The sequence below is a fragment of the Giraffa tippelskirchi genome, chromosome 3, assembly GCF_054371585.1.
Source record: "Giraffa tippelskirchi isolate mGirTip1 chromosome 3, T2T-mGirTip1v1.2.pri, whole genome shotgun sequence".
Classification (NCBI taxonomy): domain Eukaryota; kingdom Metazoa; phylum Chordata; class Mammalia; order Artiodactyla; family Giraffidae; genus Giraffa; species Giraffa tippelskirchi.
In genome coordinates this window covers 133,422,597-133,436,091 of record NC_137277.1, presented here as the reverse complement: position 1 = coordinate 133,436,091, position 13,495 = coordinate 133,422,597, and the positions used below count along the sequence as shown (strand labels likewise).

At 42.1% G+C, this 13,495-nt stretch overlaps 1 pseudogene; it reads left to right on the top strand.

Moving 5' to 3' along the window:
• Positions 1-312: 312 nt before the first annotated feature.
• On the top strand, positions 313-12,401 carry LOC145540473 (arsenite methyltransferase pseudogene; annotated as a pseudogene).
• Positions 12,402-13,495: the final 1,094 nt, after the last annotated feature.

Sequence of the window (13,495 nt, the reverse complement as noted above, 5' to 3'; positions counted from 1 at the left end):
CTCAATTAACTTTAACAATATATTTATTTAATTCCATATATCTAGCTTCCCTGGCAGCTCAGTCAGTAAAGAATCTACCTGTAATGCAGGAGACCTGAGTTCAATCCCTGGGTTGGAAAGATCCCCTGGAAGAGGGCATGGCAACCCACTCCAGTATTCCTGCCTGGAGAATCCTACGGACAGAGGGGCCAGGTGGAGTACAGTCCATGGGATCACAAAGAGTCAGAGATGACTAAGAAACTAAGCACAGCACACAGCATCTAGCCTCAGGAGTCATCTGCAGGGTACCCAAGTCCTGGAGACAGAGGAGACATGGTGATCCCCCACGACACTGAGATCCAAAAAGATGTGCAGGCACTGAAGATATCAGCAGACCAATGCCTGTATCACTGCTGCAGGCTGGTCCGCAAAATCTTCCAGGAAGCCCTGCAGAATATACACAAGGAAGCATCCTTGAGGTATTATGGCTGTGGTCTGGTCATCTCTGAGTGTCTTGAAAATGGCTGTATTTTGGACCTGGGTAGTGGAATTAACCAAGATTGCTATGCTCTTAGTTGGTTGGTGAGAAGGGACATGTCACTGGAATAGACATGACAGAAGGTCAGGTAGAGGTGGCTAACAAGTACATTGAATATCACACGGAAACATATGGCTTCCAGGTGCCCAATGTGACCTTTATTCATGGCTACATAGAGAAACTGGAAGAGGCTGGAATCAAGAATGAGTGTTATGATATTGTGATATCCAATTATGTCATTAACCTTGTACCTAATAAACAGCAAGTGCTGCAGGAGGTATATTGAGTGTAAAAGCATGGTGGGCGGCTATATTTCAGTGACATCTATGCTAGTCTTGAATTGCCAGGAAAAATCAGGACACACAAAGTTTTATGGGGTGAGTGCCTGGGTGGTGCTTTGTACTGGAAAGACCTTCCTATCCTTGCCCCAAAAGTTGGCTTCTGCCCTCCATGTTTGGTCGCTGCCAATTTCATTACAGTTCAAAACAAGGAACTAGAAAATGTGATTGGTGACTGCTGCTTTGTTTCTGCAACATTTCACCTCTTCAAATCCCCTAAGACAGGACCAACCAAAAGATGCCAAGTTATTTATAATGGAGGAATCATAGGACATGAAAAAGACTCAATATTTGATGCAAATTTCACATTTAAGAAAGATGAAACTGTTGAAATGGGTGAAGAAACAGCAGCTATCTTGAAGAATTCACAATTTGCCCAAGATTTTCTGATCAGGCCAATTGGAGAGAAACTGCCAACATGTGGAGGCTGTACTGCTTTAGCAGCAAAGGATACAATCACAGATCCATCCAAGGTTGCAGAAGGGTCTGACAATACAAAGTCCAGAAGTCCCCCTACTGTTGTTGGCTGCTATCACAAAGAAATGCTGCTAACACAACAGCTGACCAGAAGACAGTGGGCAGGAGGTGACAGAATGATTTACACATGTTTAAACCTGCTCTTCCTCATTGCCCATATGACAAGAAAGAACAAATGGCAAAAATCCACTGTATTTCAGATAAAAATAAATGAATTATTTTTACAAAGTAAAAAAATTCCACATATCTAAAATATTGCCATTTCAATGTGTAATCAAATATAAAAATGATGAAGATATTTTAAATTATTTTTTGTACTAAAGAATACAGACTTGGGCTTCCCCCGGTGGCTGAGTGGCAAAGAATCGCCCTGTAATGCAGGAGACACAGGAAATGCAGGTTTGGTCTCTGGGTTGGGAAAATCCCCTGGAAGAGGGCATGGCAACCCACTCCAGTATTCTTGCCTGGAGAATCCCATGGACAGAGGAGCCTGGCAGGTCACAGTCCATGAGGTCGCAAAGAGTCGGTCACGAGCGAAGCAACTTAGCAGCAACAGCAGCAGCAGTATTGAATTTGGCCTTTGAGCCCAGTGTGTATTTTACAATTACAATGCACTCAGTTCAAAGTAGCCACAATTCAAGTTGTTAGTAGCGATGAGGAGTTAGAGGTTATCGTACTGGACAATGCAGCTATAGAATAGTATAAACACAGAAAACATCCCTCCCACTTCTCTTCAAGCAAAAGTAGATTTCCTGGCAATGGCTCTCAGGACCCTCTGTAATCACACTGCCCTCACCTTTGTGGCCTCACCCCTCCTTTGACTGACTCCAGCCTTATTGGGCCCCTCAATGGTCCCTGGATAAGCCCATGTGACCCCAGGGCCCTTGCAAGGTCCCCTTCACCTGGGGACTTTCCTATACCATGGTCACTCCTTCACCCCCCTTCAATCTATCTTTTAATTTATTTTATTGGAATATAGTTGATTTACTATGTTGTGTTCATTTCTTCTATACAGCAAAGTGATTCAGTTATACATACATATATTGGGTTGACGAAAAAGTTCATTCGAGTTTTTTCTTACCATCTTAAGAAAAACCCCAAATGAACTTTTTGGCCAACCCAATACATACTTTTCCATATTCTTTTCCACTATGGTTTATCATATAGTTCCCTGTGCTACATAGTAGGAATTTGTCGTTTATTCACTCCCTCAGTCTTAACCCAAATGCTACCTTCTCAGTGAGGCTGTCCAGACTGAGGCTTTTTTCAGACTGAAAACACTCCACCCACCACCCCTACACACTCTCACCATCCTCTATCTTCCTTAGACCGATCTACTTTCTGTCACACTTTTAACCTCCTAACATGCCATAAAATCACCTCTCTCCCCACACTAGACAGTCATCTCCATGATTACATCAGGGTTTTGTTGTTTTTTGTTCAGTAATACCTTCCTAGGGCCTAGAGCACTGCCTGGCGACACACAATAAGCACCCATTAAAGATTTGTTGACTCAGATTGTATTTTTATTCACTTCACACAACATGAAGACTGTTCCTCCACCATTAAATATTCCTCTTTATCATCATTTAATGATGGTATGGTATATATCATGTGTAGATAAAGTACATTTTTATTCACCCAACCTAATTGTGAAAATTAAGATATTTCCAGCTTTTCGCCACTATGCAGCTATCCTTGGGATCTAGATAAATACTTGTTGGCAAATCTGATTATGTCTGGATCAAAAGAAATGTAATTTGAAAGCCTATTGTTTTTCAGTCTCAGATTTCCCATTATAAGTAAAATTTAGTAAGCACTGTCATTATAATGTCATGTGCATCTGGGATTGTCTCTTTGAATAAATTCCTAGCAATGAAATAATGGAGGAGGACAAATGTTTTTGTTATCATTTTGGTACATATGGACTGTACTTGTCTTAATCATTGACTAGCTTTAGCTAGATCAATGAACTATACATCTTAATCACCTGCATAGTCTTTGTATTTTTTTTTATTGAAGTATAGGTGGATTATTCTTTTCCATTATAGATTATTATAAGATACTAAGTATAGTTCCCTATGCTTATTGGTTATCTATTTTACTTATAGTAATGTGTATATGTTAATCCTGAACTCTTAATTTATCCCTCATCCCCTTCCCCCTTTGGTAACCATAAGATTGTTTTCTATGTCTGTGACCTATTTCTGTTTTGTACATAAATTCATTTGTATTGTTTTTTTTAAATTTCACATATAGGCGATATCGTATGGTATTTGTCCTTCTATGACTGACTTAACTTAGTATGATAGTCCCTAGGTCCATCTATGTTGTTGCAAATGGCATTATTGCATTCTTTCTTATGGCTGATGTCATAAACATCTTCTTTATCCATTCATCTGTTGATGGACATTTAGGATGCTTCATATCCTGGCTATTGTAAATAGTGCTGCAATGAACATTGGGTTGCAGGTATCTTTTTTAATTAGAGTTTTCATCTTTTCCAGATATATGCCCAGAAGTGGGATTGCTGGATCATATGGCAACTCTATTTTTAGGGTTTAAGAAATCTCCATGCTCCTCTCCATAATGGTTGTACCAACTTACATTCCCAACAGTAGAGGAGGGTTCTTTTTTCCACATCCAAAAGAGGACTTTTATTGGACCTGGGATAGTTTCGTTTTTTTGGTGGTCCTTATAGAATGCACAACTGCAGACATGTATGTAGAGGCTAAAGTTTAATTCAACCAACCACACCAAGCCCCACTGTCTCAGCACCCAGCTTCCAGGGCAGAGCTTGGGAGAGGAACACCACCACCTCTCTCCCGCCTGGCACTGCACCCATCAGACACTAGTTTCACTGATACCAAGTCGGTGTTGTCCATGCTGGGGTAGTGGGGCACAGAACCTGGAAAATCTGCTTCCCTGCAAGTCATTAAGGAGAAAACACCCAACTATCTGAAATGCTTGGGTGCGGTCAGCAGAAATGGAAGGATCAACCAAAGTCCCGGACTTTTTATCAACTAACTGCAAACATGGACACTTCTGTGAACAAGTCATTTGACTCCTCTCTACCTCAGTTTTCCCATCAACTAAGTACTTCACCATGAGGATCAAACTATATGTTGTCTAAAGCAACAGTCCCCAACATTTTTGGCATCAGGGACCTATTTCTTGGAAGACAATTTTATCATGGACCGGGGAAGTCAAGCAGATGGTTCAGGTGCTAATGCGAGTAATGGGGAGTAGCAGATGAAGTTTCACTCGCTCATCCACTGCTCACTTCCTGCTCTGCAACCCAGTTCCTAACAGGCCATAGCCCAATACCAGTCCGAGGCCCAGGGGTGAGGACCCCTGGTCTAAAGTACTTGGGATGGCACCCAGCATAGAGTGATTCCTGCACAGCGACAGCTATGGGCATCTCTTAATACCTCTGTGAGTCTTTATCCTTGCCATCATCATTTTCCATCTACATGTCTGCATTGCAGTGGGGATGTTTGAAGGGGGTGAAAAACATCTTACTCTTTTTACATATAAAACACAAACATATGCACAATATATGAATGGACAGACAGTATACCTGTGCTATTAAAGGGTCATGTTATGCCCTGTATATTTGGACAAGCTATAACCTGAAAAGATAATTCACTCAAGTGTTCATTGCAGCACTATTAACAACAGCTAAGACATGGAAGCAAACTAAATGTCTATTGACAGATGAATTTGAACAAAGAAGAGGTGGTACATATACAAACTAGAACACTACTCAGTCATAAAAAAGGATGAAATGATGTCATTTACAGCAACATCAATGGACCTAGAGATTATTATATTAAGTGAAGCAAGTCAGTTCAGTCACTCAGTTGTGTCCTACTCTTTGCGACCCCATGGACTCCAGCACGCCAGGCTTCCCTGTCCATCACCAACTCCTGGAGCTTACTCAAACTCAAGTCCATCGAGTCAGTGATGCCATCTAACCATTTCATCCTCTGTCGTCCCCTTCTCCTCCTGTCTTCAAATTTCCCAGCATCAGGGTCTTTTCTAAGGAGTCAGTTCTTTGCATCAAGTGGCCAAAGTATTGGAGTTTCAGCTTCAGCATCAGTCCTTCTAATGAATATTCAGTACTGATTTCCTTTAGGATTGACTGGTTGGATCTCCTTGCAGTCCAAGGGACTCTCAAGAGTCTTCTCCAACACCACAGTTCAAAAGCATCAATCCTTCAGTGCTCAACTTTCTTTATAGTCCAACTCTCACATCCATACACGACTACTGGAAAAACCATAGCTTTGACTTTAGACGGACCTTTGTTGGCAAAGTAATGTCTCTGCTTTTTAACATGCTATCTAGGTTGGTCATAGCTTTTCTTCCAAGAAACAAATGTCTTTTAGTTTCATGGCTGCAGTCACCATCTGCAGTGATTTTGGAGCCCCAAAATATAAAGTCTGTCAGTGTTTCCATTGTTTCCCCATCTATCTGCCATGAAGTGATGGGACCAGCTGCCATGATCTCAGTTTTCTGAATGTTGAGCTTTAAGCCAACTTTTTCACTCTCCTCTTTCACTTTCATCAACAGGCTCTTTAGTTCTTCATCCCGCCCAGCATTTCACATGATGCACTCTGCATATAAGATAAATAAGCAGGGTGACAATATACAACCTTGACGTATTCCTTTCCCGATTTGGAACCAGTCTGTTGTTCCATGTCCAGTTCTAATTGTTGCTTCTTGACTTGCATACAGATTTCTCAGGAGGCAGGCAAGTCAGCCAAGGACAAATAGCATATGATATCACTCGTATGTGGAATCTAAAATATAACTGTGTAAAATTCTTAAAGAGATGAGAATACCAGACCACTTACCTGTCTCCTGAGAAACCTGTATACAGGACAAGAAGCAACAGTTAGAACTGGACATAGAACAACAGAGTGGTTCCGAATTGGGAAAGAAGTACATCAAGACTGTATATTGTCACCCTCTTTATTTAACTTATATTCAGAGTACATCATGGGAAATGCTGGGCTGGATGAAGCACAAGCTGGAATAAAGATTGCTGGGAGAAATATCAATAACCTCAGATATGCAGATGACACCACCGTTATGGCAGAAATAAAAGAGAAACTAAAGAGCCTCTTGATGAAGGTGAAAGAGGAGAGTGAAAAAAATGCCTTAAAACTCAACGTTCAAAAAATGAAGATGATGGCGACTGGTCCCATCACTTCAGGGCAAATAGATGGAAAAGCAGTGACAGACTTTATTTTGGGGGGCTCCAAAATCACTATGAAAGGTAACTGCAGCCATGAAATTAAAAGACACTTGCTCCTTGGTAGAAAAGCTATAACAAACCTAGACAGCATATTAAAAAGCAGAGATATTACTTTGCCAACAAAGGTCCATACCGTCAAAGCCATTGGTTTTCCAGTAGTCATGTATGGATGTGTGAGTTGGACCATAAGGGAGGCTGAGCACCAAAGAATTGAACTATGGTGTTAGAAAAGACTCTTGAGAGTCCCTTGGACTGCAAGGAGATCCAATCAGTCAATCCTAAAGGAAATAACCCTGAATATTCACTGGAAGGACTGTTGCTGAAACTGAAGCTCCAACACTCTGGCCACCTGATGTACAGAGCTGACTCACTGGAAAAGACACTGATGCATGGAAAGATTGAGGGCAGGAAGAGAAGGAGATGACAAAGGATGAGATGGTTGGATGGCATCACCGACAATGGACATAAATTTGAGGAAACTCCTGGAGATAGTAGAGGACAGAGGAGCCTGGCAAGCTGCAGTCCATGGGGTCACAATAGTTGGACATGACTTGGTGACTGAACAATAACAGAAAATATAACACAAATGAACTTACCTACAAAACAGAAACAGACTCATATACAGAACAAACCTGTGGGCCCCAAAGAGAGGTAGGAGTGATGGGAGATGGTCTGAGAGTTTGGGATTAGCAGATGCAAATTTTTATATATAAGATGGACAAACAAGAAGGTCCTACTGTATAGCACAGGGAACTCTGTTCTGTATCTTGTGATAAACCATAATGGAAAGGAATATTTTTAAAAAATATCAGCCCTGGACCACAAGACCACAGAGCAGACCCACTGTCTTGGACCACTCAGCCCCCATCAGAGCACCTGCCAAAAGGGCAGAGTTCATACAAACACTCATCTCAGTCTCAAGGGATTCCTTAAAAAATCCCCTTTCTCCTCAGAATACACTGAGACATTTCTCTTGTCTTTAGAATGTTTTATTGTTTGGTAGGATTTTTTTTTTTTTTAATATAGAAAAAGATGCCTTTCTTTGCACCTTGGATCATACCATGCAGCTGGGTTTACTGAGTTGCCTTTGTAGACAGCTGGCTTCAGGAACACCTCTAGTTAGAAACATGTTGAAATCAAAGCAGAATGTCCCCAAATGGAGCCTGGCATAGAGGAATCACTCAACAGATCTTTCTTGACTACACATTAAGCACATTTTATTAATTGAAGTATAGTGGATTTATAATTTGTGTTGGTTTCAGGTGTACAACAAAGTGATTCAGTTATAGATACATGTATTCTTTTTAAGATTTTTTTCCCTTGTAGATTATTGCAAAATATTGAGTGTAGTTGCCTGTGCTATATATGGGTCCTTGTTGGTTATCTATTTTATATATAGTAGAGGCAGTTTTTTTGGTAATCTTGGTTGTCACTTACCTTTATTTTTACAGTAGGGAAGACAGGCCAAAGAACTCCACATCACATGACCTGTAAGGTCACTCGGCCCACACTGAGGTTCCAGGCTGTGCCCCCAGGAGGCAGCAGGAAAGGGGTGCTATTGGGATCCCCACAGACTGGGCTGAAACTACCTAGCTGGGTCATGTACATGTATCACTGCCACTCTGTAAGTTGCATCCTAGCCCACCTGCAGCTCCACAGAGATGCATATCCTGAGAAATGGCATAAATAAAGAGGCAGAGACACAGGGGCCAGGAGGTGCCGGCATCTGGAGCCGCTCTCGGCTGAGCCCTGGGAGAAGGCGGTCAGATGTACAGCTGTAATTACAAACAGCAGCCTTCTTTATTTACACTTTCTCTTCGTTCATGTCTTTAATGAGCTCCTGCTAATGGCACACGTGAATTGGAAAGGCCTTAACTGCGCTTTCAACACCTTGTCATTCTTATGAGCCAATTACAAGGAGCTGCTCATTGCTGATTGCAGTGAACTGAATGTTCATTACCCTGAACAGGTGTCTCACCAGTAATAATGATCATGATCATCTCCTACAGAGGAAAAGAAGGACGAAGTTTAAAGACAAGGGGAGGACGGCTCCATACCCTGCTAACAACAGCAGCTGGTTGTGCAGCACCCACTTATCCAAAATGCCCTCCCCTGCCCAGACAGATGGTTTTCCTCACTCTTTGAACCTTCTATTTACTGTGTTCCAAATACTTAGCAGGTTAACTATTGACAAGCCAAGACATGGACACAACCTGAGTGTCCATCAACAGACAATTGGATTAAGAAGATGTGAGATACATAAATACACATATATACTTTTACACATATATACAATGAAATACTACTCAGTCTTTAAAAAAGTGAAATAATGCCATTTGCAGCAACATGGATGGACCTAGAGATGATCATACTAAGTGAAGAAAGTCAGACAAAGACAAGCACCATATGATATCACTTATATGTGGAATCCAAAATACGACACAAATGAACTCATCTATGAAACAGAAACAGACTCACAGACACAAAGAACAGATTTGTGGTTGCCAAGGGGAGGCAGGAGTGGTGGGAGATGGACTGAGAGTTTGGCATTAGCAGATGTAAACTATTATGTGTAGAATGGATAAACAACAAGGTCCTACTGCATAGCACAGGGAACTATATTCAATATCCTGAGATAAATCATGATGGAAAAGAACATGTAAAAGAATGTATATGTATGTACAACTGATTCACTTTGCTGTACAGCAGAAACTGATACAATTTGGCAAATCAACTGAACTTTAATAAAATAAATTTTAATTAATTGATTAACTAAAATAAAAAGAATAAGGTAGAAAAAAAGAATTTGCATTTTGAACAAGGTTCCAGATGAGGCTGCTTCTGCTGGTGCCCAAACCACGGAAATAGTGGAATAGTTGTGAAGAGAGTAAGTGTGTGCCAAGTTGCTTCAGTTGTGTGGAACTCTTTGCAATCCCTTGGACGTAACCCGGATTCTCCAGGCAAGAGTACTGGAATGGATTGTCATGCCCTCCTCCAGGGGATCTTTCCGACCCAGGGATCGAACCCATGTCTCCTGCAGCTCCTGTGAGGGAGACTGTAGTATCAACTTAGATTCAAATATTGATATAAACCTGCTTTTTACCTCCAGGGGGATCATTGGCAAGTCACTAATTCTTTCTGAGCCTCAACTGTAAAATGGAGATAAGACTATCTATTTGAGTGTTGCTCAGAGGCCGAGCAGTGAGCAAGCTTTCCTGGAGGCTCAGATGGTAAAGAATCTGAATGCAATGTGGGAGATCTGGGTTCAATCTTGGGTGAGGAAGGACGCCTGGAAAGATGAATGGCTATTCACTCCAGTATTCTTGCCTAGAGAATTCCATGGACAGAAAAGAACCTGGTGGGGTATAGTCATGCGGTTACAAAGAGTCAGACACAACTGAGTGACTAACACTTTCATTTTCTTTCACTTTCAGAGAACAAACAATGAGCAAGCTAGGACTCACGCAGCAGGCACTCAGTAGCTATTACTGTTTGTTGGAGAGCCTAGGCATCTTGCTGCGTGGCACCAAGTCAAGCGTGACAGTCAGAATTGGAACCGACGTCTTTCTCCCGAGCTTGGCTATCTTCCTCTGAGGACTTCCTTAACACTCTTACCCCACCCCTTGCCTCCAGAGTCCCAGTGCACTTAAGGATGTACCAAAAGGACTTGCCTGGTGGTTCAGTGGATAAGAAACAATGTCATGGCCATCGTTTGTCCATCCAAGACCACACTTGAATTAGACTGTAAGTGACACAAGATCAAGAACCATGACTGTCTTCTTTACAACTGTGTGCCCAGAGGAGATCCTCAATCAATATCTGTTAGAAGAACAAAGAGCTTAGGTGAGCCCATAGGAAAGATTTTCTCTTTTGCTGCAGTGGTTAGCAGGAAATTTCTGAAAGTAGGGAGCTGGCCTGAAGCTTTGTTTTTAAAAAATATTTATCTATTCAGCTGCATCAGGTCTTAGTTGTGGCACACGGTATCTTCAGTCTTAGTTGCAGCATGCAGGATCTAGTTCCTTGAGGAAGGATTAAACGCAGGCCCCTCTATTGGGAACATGAAGTCTTATCCACTAGACTACCAGGGAAGTCCCATGATCTGAAGATTTCATTGCAAGTGATTAATGTTAGAGGTCCCTGGCTAAGGTACATATTATATTCCAGTTTGCCCAGGACAGTCTTGGTTTCAACTTTTGTCCCGTGTAATTAATACTCTGATTCTCAAAAGTGTCCGTGTTTGGAAAATGAGTCATGTGATCATTTTATCACCAGTCTAAATGAGAGTTGTTGACAGCACAGCGTTGAGATCCAAAAGCAATCACTCAGACCTCCCAGATCCCAGCAAGGTACATCACTCAGAAAGAGACAGCCTGAGGTCACTGACAACAAGAGAGAATTTAGACATGGGACTACTCTCTCATCCCACCTCCAAACCCTCTGCCCTTCATAGCTTTAAAAATAAGTGCAAAACATACATTCGACCTCACTTGTCATCTGTGAGCCAGAAAGGTCTTTGCCGGAAATTACGCACTGCTTCAAACTCATTGGCGTGGACCCTGAGCTGAAGATGAAGCTTTTTCTATTGTGTCCGCTGACACTTCAAGGAAGTAAGGCACATTTATTAATGGTTTTACATCCCCTGCCCTCTCTCTCCATTGCATAGGCTGTAAATTAAATAGGAAGGAGATGGAGCAAGGGAAGTAGAATTTCTATTTATTTGGAGCAAAGTCAGCCCATCACTACCCCCAAATGAGACTTCCTCCAGCGATGCTGTAGGCATCCAGGCAGCTGGAATTTGGGACCTGCAGGTGCAGCCCGACTCTGCCAGCCTGCCTAGGTCTGTGCCCACAGTCACACATCCTTCAGGCAAGCGGACAAATTCCCTGAGTGCTCAGAGAGTCAGGGGTGCCTCAAATGCAGGCATAGCTGGGATATCCTGGAGAGGGCTGCAACCTGCACTTGAGCTACCTGCTGTCTAGGCTGGAAGACAAGATTGACAAGTGCCTGAAGTGGCTGGAGCGAAATTCAGTCTCCACAGGCTTTTACCGGGTTAAGTGGAATCATTCTGATGTTCAAAATGTGCCCTCACTTGGATGGCTTTATACAAATTCCACAGACCAGTTGGCTTAAACAGCAAACACTTATCTCTCACAATTCTAGAGGTGGAAAGTTGAAGATCAAGTTACCCGCAGGTATCTGGTGAGAGCCTGGGTTGCCACTTTCTCCCTATGTCCTCGTATGGCCTTTCCTTGGCATGTGAGCATGAAGGAGAGAGATGTTCATGCCTCTTCCCCTTCTTATAAGGGCACTAATACCATCAGAGGAGCCCCACCCTCATGACCCCATCTGAACTTACCTCTCAAAGGCCCCAACTCCTAATACCATCACATTGGGACTGAGGGCTTTGACACATGGATTTGGGAACATTCAGCCAGGAACAAAACACCTATCTGTGGAAGATGAGTCATTTAATAAACATTTACTGTGACCAGCCACAAGACAGGCTGTATTCTGAGCACCAGAGTTACAGCAGCAGTGACTATAAGAAACTCCCAACCTTCTTCCAATGAAGGGGTTGGAAACCATCCAGATGATACAGCTGCCAATGTGTTTATGAATTCACATGCAAAGCAAATCCCTCAGAATCATAGTATCAGATACCATTCCCTGGCAGGCACTGTGGGAGTTCTTCACCTTTGTTCCTTCTTCCGTTTTAGCCAAGCATGAGAAAGGAAGTTGTAAAGATCAAAGGTGCCAGGAAAGAGAACTTTTTTGTGAACTATCTTACCTATCATTGCAGCTGCTCTAGATTTGGCATCTCAAAGCTCTGGTAGCAACTCTCAAAATCTTAAATGAAATTTCCATGGAGATAGGTCTGTGGCCCCACTAGGTTTGGCAGAACAATGTTGCTAAGCATATAAGCATCACTTTGAGTTTTCAAATTACATATTTGAAGCCATTATTTGTCATATTGATCCTGCAGTGAAATGCACAGTTAACTTCCTTAAAGCCACTGTAAACCTAAAACTACCAAAACCCAAAGCTCCCATTCATCCCAATTCTTAAGGTCAATGTGGGTGGCAGTTCAGAGCTGAAGCAGATCCAAAGGCTTTAGGTACAACAGACTTGAGGTCACAATGATGCGAACTTGGGCATGTTACATAATTTCTCTGAAATATGGTTTTTTCACCTGTAAAATGAGAACAGAGACTTTGCAGGTATATAGAACTATAGCTAATAGATGCAATATGCACAGCACAGAACAATAACAAAGCAACTGGTACTTACTGCCAAAACTAATGTGATTGTCATTGCTGTTCATCACCATCACTAGTGATCATAAGAGACATAATCCTGCATTGGTAAAGTTATGTTGTCTGTGTCAGTTGCTCAGTCACGTCTGGCTCTTTGTGACCCTATAAACCTTAGCCCACCAGGCTCGTCTGTTCATGAAATTCTCCAGGCAAGGATTCTGGAATTGGTTTCCGTTTCCTTCTCCAAGGGATCTTCCCGATCCAGGGATCAAACCCAGGTGTCCTGCACTGAAGCATATTCTACCCTCTGAGCCACCAGGGTAGCCTGTCTGCTATCTGTTCTCTGTAAAATGCATTGAAGTATCTCACTATAAACAGCATCATATATTTATGTAAATAAGTTAACTGTAATCTATATCCAGGGATGGTTGAAGAACATTTGAACCACCTAATTATAAATCAACACTCCAAGAAAAGAGAACCTTCCTACACTTTCTCCATTGGTGCAGCCACTATGAAGAGCAGTATGGAGGTTCCTTAAAAACTAAAAATAGAGCTACCATATGACCCAGCAATCCTACTCCTGGGTATATGGCTGGAGAAAAACACAGCTTGAATGGATACATGCACCCCAATGTTCATTGTAGCA